This window comes from Panthera tigris, chromosome C2 (genome assembly GCF_018350195.1).
Source record: "Panthera tigris isolate Pti1 chromosome C2, P.tigris_Pti1_mat1.1, whole genome shotgun sequence".
NCBI lineage: Eukaryota > Metazoa > Chordata > Mammalia > Carnivora > Felidae > Panthera > Panthera tigris.
This window is the reverse complement of record NC_056668.1, coordinates 18875676-18888252: the sequence shown is the minus strand read 5'-3', so window position 1 is coordinate 18888252 and position 12577 is coordinate 18875676.

Sequence of the window (12577 nt, the reverse complement as noted above, 5' to 3'; positions counted from 1 at the left end):
CTAAAAAATAGTCATGATGAATTTTAAAATGCTGTAAATGGGATGCAAAATAAACTAGAGGTGATGGCAGCGAAGATTGAAGAGGCAAAGGGAAGAATAAGTTAAATAAAAGATAAATTATGGAAAAATATGATGAGAAAAAGAGAGATAAAAAAATTCTGGACCATGAGGGGAGAATTAGAGAACTAAGGGATTCAATGGAATGGAATAATATCCGTATCATAGGAGTTCCAGAAGAAGAAGAAGAGAGAGAAGGGGGAGGAAGGTGTACTTGAACAAATCATAGCTGAGAACTTACCCAGTCTAGGGAAGGAAACAGACATTGAAATCCCGGAGGCACAGAGAACTCCCTTCAGACATAACTTGAATTGATCTTCTGCACAACATAACATAGGAAAACTGGCAAAATACAAAGATAGAGAATTCTGAAAGCAGCTAGGGACAAATGGGCCTTAAATGACAAGGGTAGACACATAAGGGTAGTAGCAGATCTATCTACTGAAACTTGGCAGGCCAGAAAGGAGTGGCAGGAAATTTTCAATGTGCTGAATATGAAAAATATGCAGCCAAGAATCCTTTACCCAGCAAGCCTCTCATTCAAAATAGAAGAGATCAAGGTTTCCAAGACAAATAAAAACTGAAGGAATTAATCACCACTAAACCAGCCCTATAAGAGATCCTAAGGGGGACTCTGAGTGAAATGTTGCAAAGACCACAAAGGACCAGAGACATCACTACAAGCATGAAACCTGCAGATAACACAATGATTCTAAATCCATATCTTTCAATAATAACACTGAATATAAATGGACTAAATGCTCCAATCAAAAGACATAAGGTATCAGAATGGATTAAAAAAATTAAAAGACAAGACCCATCTATTTGCCGTCTATAAGAGACCCATTTTAGACCTGAGGACACCTTCAGGTTGAAAGTGAGGGAATGGAGAACTATCTACCATGCTACTGGAAGTCAAAAGAAAGCTGGAGTAGCCATAATTATATAAGACAAACTAGATTATTAAACTAAAGGCTGTAACAAGAGATGAAGAAGGACATTATGTCATAATTATGGGGTCTATCCATCAAGAAGAGCTAACAATTATAAATGTTTATGCACCATATTTGATAGCACACAAATATATAAACCAGTTAATCACAAAGATAAGCAATCTTATTGGTAAGAATGTGGTAATTGCAGGGGACTTTAATACTCCACTTACAACAGTGGAAAGATCATCTAGACAGAAAATAAATAAAGAAACAATGGCCCTAAAGGATACACTGGACCAGATGGACTCAACAGACACATTCAGAACTTTTCATCCTAAAGCAGCAGAATACACATTCTCCTGGAGCACACATGGAACATTCGCCAAGATAGATCATATATTGGGTCATAAAACAGCCTTCAATATTGAGATCATACGATGCACACTTTCAGATCACAATGCTATGAAACTTGAAATCAACCACAGGAAAAGGTTTGGAAAACCTCCAAATATATGGAGGTTAAAAAAACATCCTACTAAAGAATGAATGGGCAAAAAAAAAAAAAAAAAAAAAAAGAAAGAATGGATCAGCTAGGCAACTAAAGAAGAAATTTTAAAAATATATAGAAACAAATGAAAATGAAAACACAACAGTCCACACCCTTTGGGATGCAGCAAAGGCAGTCCTAAGAGGAAAAAACATTGAAATCCAGGCCTATCTCAAGAAACAAGAAAAATCCCAAATACAAAATCTAACAGCACACCTAAAGGAACTAGAAGTAGAACAGCAAAGAAACCCCAAGGCCAGCAGAAGAGAAATAATAGAGATCAGAGCCAAAATAAACAATATAGAATAAAAAAAATTAAAAAAAACCCAGTAGAACAGATCAATGAAACTAAGGGCTAGTTTTTTGAAAAAATAAACAAAATTGATAAACCCCTAACCAGACTTCTCAAAAAGAAAGATGACCCAAATAGATAAAATCATAAATGAAAAATGGATTTATCACAACCAATCCCTCAGAAATACAAGCAATTATCAGAGATTACTATAAAAAATTATATGCCAAAAACTGGGTAACCTGTAAGAAATGAACAAATTCCTAGACACCTACATATTACCAAAACTTAAATGGGAAGAAATAGAAAATTTGCACAGACTCATAACTAGTGAAGAAATTGAATCAGTTATCAAAAATCTCCCAACAAATAAGAGTCCTGAGCCAGATGGCTTCTCAGGGGAATTCTACCAGACATTTAAAGCAGAGTTAATACTTACCCTTCTCAAGCTTTTCCAAAAAAATAGAAATGGCAGGAAAACTTCTGGACTCATTCTATGATGCCAGCATTACCTTGATTCCCAAACCAGACAGAGACCCCACAAAAAAAGGAGAATTACAGGCCAATATCCCTGATGAACATGGATGCAAATATTCTCAACAAGATATTAGCAAATCGAATTCAACAGCATATAAAAAGAACTATTCAGCATGATCAAGTGGGATTCATTCCTGGGCTGCAGGGCTGGTTCAGTATTCACAAATCAATCAATGTGATACATCACATTAATAAAAGAAAGGATAATAACCATATGGTCCTGTCAATAGATGCAGAAAAAGCCCTTGACAAAATACAACATCCTTTCTTAATAAAAACCCTCAAGAAAGTCGTGATAGAAGGAACATACTTAAACATCATAAAAGCCATATATGAAAAGCCCACAGCTAATATCATCCTCAATGGGGAAAAACTGAGAGCTTTCCCCCTGAGATCAGGAACATGACAGGGATATCCACTCTTACCACTGTTATTTGACATAGTGTTGGAAGTCCTAGTATCAGCAATCAGACGACAAATTGAAATAAAAGGCATCAAAATTGGCAAAGAAGAAGTCAAACTTTCACTTTTCATAGATGATGTGATTCTCTACATGGAAAACCCAAAAGACTCTACCAAAAGACCGCTAGAACTGACACATGAATTCAGCAAAGTCGCAGGGTACAAAATCAATGTACAGAAATCAGTTGCATTTCTATACACCAATAATGAAACAACAGAAAAAGAAATCAAGGAACTGATCCCATTGACAATTGCACCAATAACCATAAAATACCTAGGAATAAACCTAACCAAAGATGCAAAAGATCTGTATGCTGAAAACTACAGAAAACTTATGAAGGAAATTGAAGAAGACACAAAGAAATGGAAAAACATTCCATGCTCGTGGATTAAAAGAATAAATATTGTTAAAATGTCAATACTACCCAAAGCAATCTACACATTCAACACACTCCCAATGAAAATTGCATTGGCATTCTTCTCAAAGCTAGAACAAACAATCCTAAAATTTGTATGGAACCACAAAAAGACCCCAAATAGCCAAAGTAATGTCAAAGAAGAAAACCAAAGAGGGAGGCATCACAATCCCAGACTTTAGCCTCTACTACAAATATGTAATCATCAACACAGTGTGGTATTAGCACAAAAACAGACACATAGACCCATGGAATAGAACAGAGAATCCAGAATTGGACCCACAAATGTATGGCCAACTAATCTTTGACAAAGCAGGAAAGAGGATTCAATGGACAAAAGACAGTCTCTTTAACAAATGGTGCTGGGAGAACTGGACAGCAACATGCAGAAGAATGAAGCTGGACCACTTTCTTACACCATTCACAAAAAATAAACTCAAAATGGATGAAAGACCTAAATTTGAGACAGGAAACCATCAAAAGCCTAGAGGAGAAAACAGGCAACAACCTCTTTGACCTCAGCTGCAGCAATTTCTTGCTCAACACATCTCCAAAAGCAAGGGAATTAAAAGCAAAAATGAACTATTGGGACCTCATCAAGATAAAAAGCTTCTGCACTGCAAGGGAAACAATCAACAAAACTGAAAGGCAACCAACGGAATGGGAAAAGATTTTTGCAAATGACATATCAGATAAAGGGTGAGTATCCAAAATCTATAAAGAACTTACCAAACTCAACACCTGACAAATAACCCAGTGAAAAAATGGGCAGAAGACGTGAATAGACACTTTTCCAAAGAAGACATCCAGATGGCCAACAGACACATGAAAAGATGTTCAATGTCACTAATCATTAGGGAGATACAAATCAAATCCACACTGAGATACCACCTCACACCAGAGTGGCTAAAATTAACAACTCAGAAAACAACAGATGCTGGCGAGGATATGGAGAAACAGGAACCCTCTTGCACTGTTGGTAGGAATGCAAACAAAAAGGGAAACAAAGGCAAAAGGTCACTTAGAGAACTCAGCGACTTATTAAGGAGGAATAACATTCATATCATAGGAGTCCTGGAACATGAAGAGAGAGAAAAGGGGCATAAGGTTTCTGTGAGCAAATTATAGCTGAAAACGTTCCTAATCTGGGGAAGTACACAGATATCAAAATCCAAGAAGCACAGAGAATTCCCATTAGATTTAACAAAAACTGACCATCACCAAGGCATATCATAGGCAGATTCACAAAATACACATACAAGGAAAGAATCATGAAAGCATCAAGGGAAAAAAAGTCCTGGGACGCCTGGGTAGCTCAGTCAGTTAAGCGTCTGACTTTGGCTCAGGTCATGATCTCACAGTTGGTGAGTTCAAGTCCCACATCAGGCTCTCTGCTGTCAGCTCAGAGCCCATTTCAGATCCTCTGCCCCCTCTCTCTCTGCCCTTCCCCTGCTCTCTCTCTCTCTCTCTCTCTCTCTCTCTCAAATAAACATTTTTTTTTAATCCTTAATTTACAAAGGAAGATAGATCAGGTTCACAGCAGACCTGTCCACAGAAACTTGGCAGGCCAGAAGAGAGTGGCAGGGTATATTCAACTTGCTAAATCAGAAAAATGTACATCCAAGAATTCTTTATCCAGTAAGGCTGTCATTCAGAGTAAAAGGAGAGATAAAGAGTTTCTCAGATAAACAAAAACTAAAGGAATTCATGGCCACTAAACTAGCCCTGCAAGAAATTTGAAGGGGGACTCTTTGAGTGGAGAAAAAACAAAACAAAATCAAAAAGACCAAAAGCAACACAGACTAAAAAAGACCAGAGAACATTACCAGAAACATCAACTCTACAGGCAACAGAGTGGCACTAAATTCATATCTTTCAATAACCACTCTAAATGCAAATGGACTAAATGCTCCAAACAAAAGACATAGGGTATCAGAATGGATAAAAAAAAGTAATAATAAGAAGACCCATCTACATGCTGCCTACAAGAGACTCATTTTAGACCTAAAGACACCTGCAGATCAAAAGTAAAGGGATGGAGAACCATCTATCATGCTAATAGTTGTCACAAGAAACACAGAGTAGCCATTCTTATATCAGACAAACTGAATTTTATTTTTTAACTTTATTTATTTATTATTTTGAGACAGAGAGAGAGCGAGAAAACACGGGGAGGGGTAGAGAGACAAGGAGAGAGAGAACCCCAAGGAGGCTCCACACTGTCATCACAGAGCCCAATTCAAGTCTTCAACCTAATATCACAACCTCAGCTGAAATCAAGAGTAGGATGCTTCACCGAATGAGCCACCCAAGCTCTCCCAGACAAACTGAATTTTAAAACAAAGACTGTAACAAGAGATGAAGAAGGGTGTTATATCATAATTAAGGAGTCTATTCACAAAGATCTAACCATTGTAAATATTTATGCTTCTAACTTGAAAGAATGCAAATACATAAATCAGTGCATCACAAACATAAAGGAATTCATTGAGAATAATACAATAACAGTAGGACTTTAAATTTTTTTTTAATGTTTATTTATTTTTGAGACAGAGAGAAAGCATGAACGGGGGAGGGGCAGAGAGAGAGGGAGACACAGAATCGGAAGCAGGCTCCAGGCTCTGAGCCATTAGTCCAGAGCCCGATGCGGGGCTCGAACTCACAGACCGCGAGATCGTGACCTGAGCTGAAGTTGGACCCTTAACCGACTGAGCCACCGAGGCGGCCCAACAGTAGGACTTTAACACACCACTTACAACAATGGACAGATCATCTGAGTAGAAAATCAACAAGGAAACAATGGCTTTGAATGACACACTAGACCGATAGACTTAACAGGTGTATTCATCTCATCCTAAAGCAGAAGAATACACATGCTTCTTGCATGCACATGGAACATTCTCCATCTTCCAGTATGTGTGAAACACATACTGTTTCACAAATTAGCTCTCAACAAGTACAGAAAGATTGAGATTCACCATGCATATTTGCAGACCACAGTGGTATGAAACTTGAAATCAACCACAGAAAAAAATTTGGAAACACCACAAATACTTGGAGATTAAAGAACATCCACTAAAGAATGAATGGGTTGACCAAAAAATTAAAGAGGAAATTAAAAAGTACATGAAAGCCAATGAAAATGAAAACATGACAATCCAAAGCCTCTGGGATGCAGCAAAGGTGGTCATAAGAGGGAAGTATATAGCAATCCAGGCCGTTCTAGAGAAGGAAGAAATGTCTCAAATACATGACCGAATATTACACCTAAAGGAGCCTGAAAAAGAACAGAAAATAAGGCCCAAAACTAACAGAGGAAGAGAAATAATAAAGATTTGCATAGAAATCAATGATATCGAAATAAAAATAATAAAAAATAGAACATATTAAAAAAAACTAGGAGGTGGTTCTTTGAAAGAATTAACAAAATTGATAAACCCCTACCCAGATTTATCAAAAACAGAAAGAAAAGTTCCCAGATAAATAAAATAACAAATGAAGGAGGAGACATCACAACCAACACTGCAGATATATAAACAATAAGATAATATTATGAGCAATTAATGCCAATAAATTTGGAAATCTGGAAGGAATTGATAAATTTCTAGAAAATTATAAACTACCAAAACTACCAAAAGCAGAAAGAAATAAAAATTTGAACAAACCCATAACCTGTAAAGAAATTGAATTAGGAATCAAAAATCTCCCAACAAACAAGAGTCCAGTACTGGATGACTTCTCAGGGTAATCGTACCAAGCATTTAAATAAGAGTTAATACCTAAGTTTTAAAGCTGTTCCAAAAAGTAGAAATGGAAGGATAATTTCCAAATTCATTCTATAAGACCAGTTTTATCTTGATTCCAAACCAGACAAAGACCCCACTAAAAAGGAAAATTACAGATCAATTTCCATGATGAACATGGATGCAAAAATTCTCAACAAGATACTAGCAAATCGAATCCAACACTACACTGGAAGAATTACTCACCAAGATCAAGTGGGATTTATTCCTGACTGCAGGGTTGGTTCAATATCTGCAAATCAATTGTGATACATCACATTAATAAAAGAAAGGACAGGAACCACATGATCCTCTCAATAGGTGCAGAAAAAGCATTTGACAAAATAGAGCACCCTTTCTTGATAAAAACCCTCAAGACGGTAGGGATAGAAGGAACATACTTCAACATCATAAAGCCCATGTACAAAATACCCACAGCTAATATCATCCTTAATGGGAAAACACTGAGAGCTTTACCCCTAAGATCAGAACATGACAGGGATGCCCACACTCACCACTGCTGTTCAACATAGTACTGGAAGTCCTAGCTTCAGCAATCAGACAACAAAAAGAAATAAAAGGCATCCAAATCAGCAAGGAAGAAGTCAAACTTTCACTTTTAAAATGACATGATACCCTATGTGGAAAACCCAAAACACTCCACCAAAAAACTATTAGAACTGTTACATGAATTCAGCAAAGTCATAGGATATATAATCAATGTACAGAAATCAGTTGCATTTCTTTATATCAATAATAAAGCAGCAGAAAGAGAAATCAAGGAATTGATCCCATTTATAATTGCACCAAAAACCCAAAAAAATTGCACTCAAAAACAATTGCACCATAAAATATCTAGGAATAAACCTAACCAAAGAGGTGAAAGATCTGAACACTAAAAACTATAGAAAAGTTATGAGAGAGAGTGAAGACGACACAAAAAAATGGAAAAACATTCCATGCTCATGGATTGGAGGAAAAAATATTGGTAAAATGTATATACTACCCAAAGCAATCTACACATTTAGTGCAATCCCTGTCAAAATAACACCAGCATTCCTCATGGAGCTAGAACAAACAATTCTAAAATTTGTATGGAACCAGAAAAGACCCTGAATAGCCCAAGTCATGTTGAGAAAGAAAACCAAAGCTGGAGGCATCACAATTCCAGACTTCACGCTGTATTACAAGGCTGTAATCATCAAGACAGTAGTGAGACTGGCACAAAAACAGACACATAAATCAATGGAATAGAATAGTATGGCCCCAAACGTATGGCCAACTAATCTTCAACAAAGCAGGAAAAAAATATCCAATGGAAAAAAGATAGTCTCTTCAGTAAATGGTGTTGAGGAAACTGAACAGTGACATGCAGAAGAATGAACCTGGACCACTTTCTTACACCAGACACAAAAATAAACTCAAAATGGATGAAAGACCTAAATGTAAGACAGGAAAATATTAAAATCCTAGAGATGAAAATAGGCAACAGCCTCTTTCATCTCAGCTGCAACAACTTCTTACTCAACACTTCTCCGGAGGCAAGGGAAACAAAAGCAAAAATGAACTATTGGGACCTCATCAAGATAAAAGTCTTCTGCATAGAAAAAGAAACAATCAACAAAACTAAAAGGCAACTGATGGAATAAGAGAAGATACTGGGAAATGATATATCAGATAAAAGATTAGTATCCAAAATACTAAAGAACTTATCAAACTCAAAACCTAAAAAACAAATAATCCAGTGGAGAAATGGGAAGAAGACATGAACAGACACTTTTCCAAAGAAGACATCCAGATGGCTAACAGACACATGAAAAGATGCTCAACATCACTCATTATCAGGGATATACAAATCAAAACCTTATGCTGAGATACGACCTCACACCGGTGAGGCTAAGTGTGGCTAAAATTAACAACTCAGGAAACAATAGATGTTGGCGAGGATGCAGAGAAAGGTGAACATTTCTGCTTTGTTGATGGGAATGCAAACTCACACAACTACTCTAGAGAACAGTATGGATATTCCCCAAAAATTAAAAATAGAGCTATCTTACGACCCAGCAATTGCACTACTAGGTATTTATCCAAACGATATAAAAATGCTGATTCAAAGGGACACAGGCACCCCAATGTTTATAGCAGCACTATCAACATTGGCCAAATTATGAAGACCCCAAATGTCCATCGACTGATGAATGGGAAAAGATGTGGTATATATATAATATAATATTACTCAGTGATCAAAAAGAATGAAATCTTGCCATCTACAGCAACATGGATGGAACTAGAATGTATTATACTAAACGAAATAAGTCAGTCAGAGAAAGACAAATACCATATGATTTCACTCATGTGGAATTTGAGAAACAAAACAGATGAATATGGGAAGGAAAAGGAAAATGAGATGAAAACAGAGAGGGGGGCAAATCATAAGAGACTCTTAAGTATAGACAACAGGCTGAAGATTGCTAGAGTGGTGTGGGGTATGGGGAATGGGCTAAATGGGTGATGGTCACTAAGGAGGGCATTTCTTGGGATGAGCACTGGGTGTCATAGGTAAGTGATGAGTCACTGGGTTCTGCTCCTGAAACCAATGCTACACTGTATGTTAACTAACTTGAATTTAAATAAATAAACTTAAAAAAAAGAGGAACGTGTAGACAGCACACTGACACTCGTCAGAGAAAAGGAAGATGAGATACATATTTGCATGGATTCCAAAAATTGAAGGATAAAGTATAAAAATATATTTTAAGGAAAAGAAAGACAATAGTCTCAAAATATACCTTGTTTTATAAACTTGGGTCTGAAACCATGCAAATGCATTGTGGAAATAGATAAAATGAAAACAACTCAACCTAAAAAAGCAATACCTAAAAATTGAAAGTAAATTAAACAAATGACCTTAATTGTGTATTAAGTTAGTAGCCAACTGAGAGAAATTATTTCAAGTGACTTTAAAACAAGATAGATCACACGTCCCAATGTGGACTATATTCTTTGTGGGACAAAGAGAACCGAAAAAAAATTATAAATTATTAAGCTGTTTTCAGTAGTATGGAGGTGTTTGTGTGTCTGTGTGTAAGTGTGCATGTGTATGTGTAGTAGGATAAAGCAAATGTGGTAATGTTGATGCTGTTGGGAGCCACAGTGGTTTTCTTCTCTCCCGCTTCTACATTTATATGATGCTTATGATCACATTGGGCCCACCTGAAGAATCCAGAATAATCTCTCTATTTTAAGGTCAGCTGATTAGCAAACTTAATTCCATCTACAACTTAAATTCTCACTCACCTTGTAACATAACATATTCACAGGTCCCAGGAATTAGAGCAAGGACAGTTTTGAGAGGGTCATTATTCTGCCTAGCATCCCACTCAGAACATGCCAGGAAAGAGGTTGATGCTTCCCCAACTATGAAAAGGAAAGTGGCGAGTTTTGTCACTAGCTTGTTATATTGTACAGCTTCATAAAGTTGGGACCCTGGCCCTGATCACATCAAAATGGCAAGCACTTCCTTAATCGTCATGCTTAAAGCCTTACAGCCTAGGGATCAAGGTCAGTCTCCCAGAAGCTAGCATCTTGCCCCATCCCGTTGCTGCAACTTGCTTCAGAGTGGGAATAAATGGAAACAAGGAAATTTCACGTCTGCTACTGCCCTTATGCCCATGATTTTTCCCCAGCGGACACCAATCCAGCAGGCTGAGTGCTCTTAAGCTCTTTGATCCATGGAAACCAACTGTATCCTCTTGCTTAAAGCTATCGATCGTGGTCAACCACAGTGTTGGGCCTAGTTCCGATAGATCGTTTTCATAAGAGCAAGTGAAAGCACTTCACACTCAGTAAACTCAAGCAAAATTTTATTATAGAAGATAGTAATGCTGTAATGGAGAAGAGAAGAATAACAACAGAAAAACCCACAACACATTCAGAACTCATATTCACACAAACTGGAGAGACGGGAGCAGTAAAATGGAATGGGCAACCAGCTTTAGCAAGAAGGGTCACTTGCAGCTTCCCTGAGAGGGAGGAGACAAAAGATGAACTCACTGGGGCACCTGGGTGGCTCAGCTGGTTAAGCATCCAAATCTTGATTTCAGCTCCGGTCATGATCTCACTGTTGCCAGGACGAACCTGGCACTGGGCTCTGAGCTGTCAGCACAGAGCCTGCTTGGGATTCTCTTTCTCTCCCTCTCTCAGCCCTGCTCAGGCTCTCTATCTCTCAAAATGAATAAGTAAACTTAAAGAATAAGTAAATAAAATTCTTAAAAAAAAATATGCAACTTGTCTAGATTCTTTTATTCATCCTTGAACACTTGCCCGGTGAGTGCGTGGTCCCAAGATATTTAACTCCCTGAAAGATTATATTAGTATTTACACACAATTTATTCCTCCCGGGAGGCCAACATTATTTGTAGATTAGTAATCTGTCTATACCTTTTCTCCATATGATATTGGATCTTCTGTTCTCTACTGACTGACCCAATGGGAGTAAACCTTCTTGAATTCTTTTATATCATTTCACAGTTAGGATAATTTGTGAATGCTACTCCCTTGAGTCCACTTTTTCCCATTTCCTAAGCCCAACATTGGAGTCCTTATTAAATTATAGTCAACAGAATAAACATTAGAATACTGTTCTTAAACCAGGCATGGAGATGCATAAGAGGATAAAAGAGCCACTGGGAACAGTTAAATAATATTTAAAAAATAATTAAAATATAACTATAATATTAAAAACAAATTTCTGTAAAAGGACAACTAGGATTATTCTATTCACATAAAAGAATACGAAGAGAAAACCAAACACATTTATTGAAGCCCTAACTAGCCCCCAGTGTGATTCTATTTGGAGATGAGGCTTTTCAGAGGAAATTAAGGTTAAATGAGGGTCAGAAGAGCAGGATCCGAATCCAAGGATGAATGACCTTATAAGAAAAGGAGAGAGAGAGAACGTTCCATATGCATGTTCCGAGAAAAGGCGAGGTGAGCATGTGGCAAGAAGGTGGTCATCTGTAAGCCAGGAAGAGAGTCATCACCAGGAATTAAATTGGCTGGCATCTTGATCTGTACTTCCAAGCTTCCAGAACTATGAGGAATAAATGTCTATGTTTAAGGCTCCCACTCTGTGGTATTTTATTCTGGCAGCCAGAGCCAAAACAGTGAACAACATCAGAGTAGTACTGAGTTTACAGCTGGTTCCAAGTGCCCATTTATACGCATTGATCTTCCAGAAGAAACAGAACAGAAGAACAGACAGTGCTGGCACTCAGAGAAGTCTCCTTGGTCATTTCAGGGAGGAAGGGGAAAAAAAAAGACAGTGGAGAGTGATTTACTAAGAGTGACTCATAAATTCACCAACTGAAGTTGAGAACACTGAGCCGGGCCGGGGGACGTAAGAATGAGGCTGAGGCCAGATATGGATGAAGTGAGTGATGGGGGCGAGCAGAGGAACTTTCTCTCTATATGATGATGGGAGACAGGGAAGCAGAATGGTCTCTGCCAATGTTATTCATGAACCAAAATACTTTCAGAATCTCAGTTCA